Source organism: Zootoca vivipara, chromosome 3 (genome assembly GCF_965207765.1).
Source record: "Zootoca vivipara chromosome 3, rZooViv2.hap1.1, whole genome shotgun sequence".
In the NCBI taxonomy this organism is placed as follows: Eukaryota; Metazoa; Chordata; class Lepidosauria; order Squamata; family Lacertidae; genus Zootoca; species Zootoca vivipara.
This window is the reverse complement of record NC_142586.1, coordinates 54,245,357-54,251,875: the sequence shown is the minus strand read 5'-3', so window position 1 is coordinate 54,251,875 and position 6,519 is coordinate 54,245,357.

Here is a 6,519-nt window from a genome sequence, read left to right as displayed (position 1 = left end):
CGAGATATAGCATGTAACACCATAAAGACACACTTTAGAAGAAAAATCCTTGCACAACAGGAGAGGCCGCGTTCTGCTTACAAACATGCTTGTGGCCTATTAAAATGAGGTCGCCACAACAAACTCTGCAGGCAGCGTTTGCTTTAGTTTGACAGAGTATTTAAACCAGGACTCCCGCTCCCATTTGTTGACGTATGTCACTTTGAGTGTGTCCTCTGGCCATGAACATCTGCAGAAATTTTTCAGGGGAAAGGAAAGGTTGGTTGGTTTCTTACCTCCCTGCTCCCTCCACAAAAATAAATAAATTAGTGACTGTACTCTTGGCTTCCTACCTCAAGTTCTATGAATGCCCAAACCTTCCTTTAAAAAAGAAAAGAAAGCTGGGATCCTTGGGATTAGGGTTCATGGGAGTGGGGGTTTCCTTGCTTCTCACTGTATCTCTGTTGGCCTATGGGCGCCTGTTCTGCCTTCCAGTTCACAAGGCAACCGCGTGAAATGTGGTTGGAGCAGGGCCAGCTCAAGACGTTTTGGCACCTGAGGCAACCACGAAATGGCACCTCCCTTCCCCGCCACGGAAGAATTGGAGGAGTTAAGATCGATACCAGGAACAATGGCACTGGCAGAATAAAGATCTACATTGGGATACATCGGCCTTGGAGGGTGGACGGGACTTTACAATGAATGTCAGACGCAGAGACTGGAGGAGAAAGGAGGAGGCAGGCGGGCACAAGACGCGAAAGAGGAGCGGGTGGAGGGCGAGGGCTGCCTTTGGTCACCCGCCCGTGCTGCTGGCGGCGGCGGCGGGGCGGCCTCCCGCTCGGATGCCTTTTGAAATGCAACCTGCCTCGCGCTGTCCCCCGGCCTGTCTGTCATCCGCCAGGCCTCTCCCCGCAAGGGCGGTGCCCTTTCCCCCACGGTCTCCTGCGCGCCCGACAAGGCCCCGTCCACCCCCAGCAGAGGCCGCTTCGTTGCTGGATGCTCTTGGAGGCGCTGCGCGGCCACGCGGGGGGACATAATAAGAAGCCCGCAGACCTGAGCAACAACAGGGTGTTCTAGTTGGGAGCGTGAAGGCCGAGGAGGAACAGTAGCAACTGGATTTTGGCCACCATCCTAAATGGAAATGCGTCCCGCGACGACAAACGAGCGCTTGCAGATGAGCATTTGCATTTAGGAGCGGACAGAAAACCGAGCCGCTGTTAGTGCCCTTCATTCTCTGAACACCTCGGGGCATTTTTTTTAATGCTCCTTTTCTATTTTTCTCTCTTCCCTGCCCCCTTCAGTGCCAAGATAATTCTTTGCCCCCCTTCATAATTCCCCAGAATTAAATACAGATGAAACGTTTCTTACCGTTCCGTTTAGAAGGAAGTTAGGAAACATCCCCGTTTTTTCGCAGGAATATGAAATAGCCTACCTAGGTTTGTGCTTCTTCCCGACAAAAGTATACCAATGAGAACTTCTTGCGAAGGCACTTTCAGGCTCAAGGCCGAGCGTTCATGCTCGTGTTTTCTAAGTAAGCAACTAGGGGCAGCTTGTTTATTTTCCTCCATTTATCGTCTCCCCTCCCTTCCAATACGGGGCCCAAGGCAGCGTATTGGGGGCTCCCGGGCAGTGACCCGTCCGCGAACTGACCGATCTCAGACCTGCTGATCTCCATCAGGGCAGCCCCCTGAGCCTAGCATGCCTTTAGGCCGCACCACGAGACGTCGTTCAAATCAGTCTCGCGAAGCTTACTGGGCTCTGCTTTGGCCTTTCAGGGATGTGAAAGAATGCGGGTTAACCGCACACGCGCCTTCCCGGGCCCCTTGGAGGATGCGAAATATTCCGCCTCTCCTACATATTTGCGTGCTCTTAAAATGTTGGGACTTTAAAGACTCGTAATGGCGGGTTATGGGCGTAGCGTAGCCGAAGTTGCAATACCTCCAAGCGATCAAAGAACGTAAGAAGAGCCTGCTGGATCAGGCCACTGACCCATCTAGTCACAGTGGCCAACCTGATGCCAGTGGGAAGCAGGATGTGAGGCGCGCAACAGCACTCTGGCCTCCTGCGGCGGGTCTACTTAGAAGTAAGCCCTACGTCCACTGGCCCTCTCGAGCAAGCGTGCAGAGAAGTGCTGCAGGCTTGAGACGCTTCACCTTGGGCGCCCCGGGGCGTGTGTGTCCGGTATGTTAGGTGCAGTGCAGACCTCTAAAAGCCCGGGGGCGACTTTTCGAAGGGCTTTTCCGATAGGTTAGCGGTAGCCATTTCCTGCCAATCAACAGAGAGCGCCGGGTAGGCAGAGCGCGCGCGCGCCGGGCGCCTGCTCTTTTGGCGCCCGTGCGCTGAGGCAAAACAAGCCTCGGTTGGTTCCACGTTCGGCTCCTTTGCACGGCGGCGCGCGCCTTTGCAGAGCTTTCCTGTCGGGTTCTGGTTTCTCTTACCAGAGGTGCTGGCGTGGAGGCGCGAGAAATTAACATGCGCCATAGGTTTAACATGAAACAAATCCCACCCAGGCTTTCTGTGTGTTTCTGTGTGTGTACGCGCGCGCGCCAAAAGGTACCGAGCAAGGAACCCCGCCGGGGAGAAAGAATAGGGGGTGGAGTGGGGCTTGCAAACTTTTAGCTGTGTGAAAATGAGTTGGCGTGTCCTGGCAAAGGGTATATTCACACCGTGCTCTATCGTGTACACATATGTGAAAAATTGTAAAGGGAGAAACGCCCCACGGCAAATGTGTGTGTGTTAAATGCCAGGCACTATGGTGTACGGTTAGGGAAAGTGGAGGAGGATTGGACGTGCAAATTAGAAAGTGGTTTGTGCATGCGCGGTTGGTTGCGCGTGCAAGTTGTTACTGGAAAAATACAGTGTGTGAAATGAATTAAAAGTTCTTAAAAATTGAGTGCAATAAATTAAAAGCGAGAGATGGTGGGTATGTGCATCAAATAAGTTACAAACACAGCCTTTTTTTCACCAACGCCCGGGGGCTGTGTAATTATATATAGTGACATGTTGCATGTTGCTCTTTCATGTGGCTGTTGTTACTGCGTAAAGGAACTGGGATTTCATGCCTCATTGCCTCTACAGGGACATCCTTCTCATGCTCATGTTTGCAGAGTTACTAAAAACTGCACGGCTACTCAGACACAACAAAAGCAACAGCTCTCCTTCCCCCCTCAGCAAAAACAAGCAGGAGTTCTCAGGGATTTGTTTTTTTTAAAAAAAACACATTCCCCACAATGGACTGATTTAAGAACTAGACACCCCTGCACAAACAAAAAAACCTCCCTCCCTCTCTCTCTCTCTCTCTCCTGAAGGGAGTATTTTGGTGGGAGTTGTACTTTAGTTAGAAAGCAATCCAGAATTCTGGAATTTTTTAAAAAATCGAAATATAAATGGTCACAATTTCACTTTTGTTTTTCAGTATATATATTAAAATGGCCAGAAAGTAACATTAGGCATGATTCTAATGGTTATTTAAATGAGTATTAAATCTTAACTATATTAGATTTTATTATTTCCATATTGCTTCTTCAGTTGCTTTTAGATTAATTAATAAATATGATACAATCGCAAGTATCCTAACTCCAACACATGAAGTCTACTGTTAGTTGCCTCTTTTAGATCTAAAGACACCCATGGTATATCGGGGGAGGGGGAGATTGGAATTCACATTACACTTTTTATGTAGTGTTAAGAAGATGTGTATAGGATTGTGGTATGTAACAGTAATGTCCCTGAATATTTGATTACATTTGTTGAGAAGCAAACTGTCTTAAATTTACAAACTCCACCAAACATTTCAGCACTAGATTTTATCAATTTGTTTATGATTCAAGGGTTCTTCACTTTTTTTTCTAGCATAGTCTGATGAGTTCAGGAGTTATGCACAGTTAATCTAAGGCTGAAATCCTAAGCATTCTTACTTGGAACAAAATACTTCTTACTTAGAATTGAAATAAATGGGGATTGCTTCTGAACAAATATTGCTAGGACTGAGTTATGACCCATATAAGATTGTTGTAGCCTAAACATATCTGCTTGGAAGCTGGGATAAGCAGCAACTGCTTCCAAATAGCTATATTTGGCTTTAGATTCCAAGAAAATTAATGGAAACTACGTGTGCTTAGGATTAGAGTGGCCGCCAAATTTCATAACTTGTCCAGAAACCAAAATACTTGGATTTAAGCCATATTACATACATATTTTAAACACTTACATCGGTAGAATTCAAGGTGGGAGGTTATGTGCGGTGGGGAGGGGTAATGGCAAGCTTTTGAAGGGGTAAGCCAGTTTGACATGTGTGAACTTTCTTTAAACAGGGAGTCATACCATTACATTTTCTTGTTTGGCCACAGTTCATATTCAGTTATAAATGTGACCGAACTATTGTACTAAATTCCAGATAAAGTCATGGCAGGCCTAATTTCCTAAACTTATGCAATTAATGGGAGATAGTACTGTTACCTTCATTCATTTTCTAAATCATTTCTCATACAATATTTTATTAAATAATTGAAAGAGCTAACTTCTTTAAAATGTATATTTTTGGGTATGTGTTATACCACTGAGTTATGCCATCTAAAGTTATACTTCAGCTGTTGTTGAAGTAGTAAACTTTGAGGGCAAGTCCAGAATCCTTCTTAGGGATTAGGTAAAGGTAAAGGGACCCCTGACCATTAGGTCCAGTCGTGACCGACTCTGGGGTTGCGCGCTCATCTCGCATTATTGGCCGAGGGAGCCGGCGTATAGCTTCCAGGTCATGTGGCCAGCATGACAAAGCCGCTTCTGGCAAACCAGAGCAGCACATGGAAACGCCGTTTACCTTCCCGCTGTAGCGGTTCCTATTTATCTACTTGCATTTTGACGTGCTTTCGAACTGCTAGGTTGGCAGGAGCTGGGACCAAGCAACGGGAGCTCACCCCGTCACAGGGATTCGAACCGCCAACCTTCTGATCAGCAAGCCCTAGGCTCAGTGGTTTAACCACAGCGCCATTATCTATTATTAATTTATTCATTTCATCCATTTATATACTGCTTAATCACCAGAGTTTCTGAGCAATGTGTAGTTAGTTGTGTAGAGAAATTATTATTATTACTGTATTTTTATGGAAAAGTCAGTCTGGAGAGATACATAGAGCCCAAATGCAAGTTTAGTACCTCAGTTGGAACGAAACCTGAGTCTTGTTTAATTGCTTGACTAAGAAGCTACGCACAAAATTAGTAAATAAGAAAAAGGCAGTTCATAACCGTGTATTGCACAAATATGCATATCCTGAGGTGATAAAGGATCTAGCCTAGGGGTTCCAACAAGGGGTAGTGGAGTCTCCCCTTGGGACAGGTGTCATCTGAATAAGAAGTGTCGAGCTACGCCTCACGAGATAGGGAGACTCCAAGGATTTCCATTTGTAATCGGGGCTGATATAGATCCTACTTGGGCTCTGCTTCTCCTCCTTGAGGATTTAATTGGGTCCGATTGAGATATGAGTACTGGTAGAGCCGGTAAACATTGGCATGGTATCTACAGTTGATCTGCGGCTTAAAGGAGATAGGAACCAGTACAATACGGGGAATAACCAACATTCCATTTTGCAAACAGAATTTTAGAAACCGTCATTGTCTGCTTCCACAACCAAGTCAGTGGCCAGCATGATATCAAAAGGCCCATGGTTGTATCCAGTGGTAAAGGTAAAGGTACCCCTGACCATTAGATCCAGTCACGGACATCTCGGGGGTTGTCCGCAGACAGCTTCCAGGTCATGTGGCCAGCATGACTAAGACGTTTCTGGCGCAAGGGAACACCGAAACCAGAGCAGCGCACGGAAATGCCGTTTACTCAATGAGTATACTGTAACTTAGTTTGATACAGCCCTCAGAAAGTAAAGCAAACCTCCATTCATATATGGGCGATAGTATTATTATTATTATTACTTTAATTGAATTTGTATACCGCCCTATACCCGGAGGTCTCAAATTTCAGCAACAAATTTCACCATTCCAGTCATAGCTGCCAAGTTTTCCCTTTTCTCGCGAGGAAGCCTATTCAGCATAAGGGAAAATCCCTTTAAAAAAAGGGATAACTTGGCAGCTATGATTCCAGTATGAACAATTTCCCTTTCAAATCTTTATATTATGTTGCAGTAAAGCATTAAAAAGTATGAACGGATGAATGTAATGAAATGATAGCTGGAAGAAAAGTGTTCTGGGAGTGGGTGCATGGATAGAAAGAAGCAGTGAATTCTTGGAAGCAGCAACAAAAAAATGAAACATAGGGCAACGGGCATTTTGAAATGAGCTGTAATGAAGAACCACATAGAATTTAAGTTTGTTTGTTTTTTTAATCATTCCACACTCAGGTCTCTCTAGCATCATTTCTTCAGTTTTCGGGGTGGGGGTGGGGATTTACTATAGGCCACATAGTGTGTGGCATCAGGTGAAATAACCTCAGGTCCAAATTACTGAGAAAGAATTATTGACCCTGGAAGCATGCAATGGATATGTATAGATGGAGGAGAAGTTGCTGAAAAGCAATTGTGCCAAGGAGGTAAA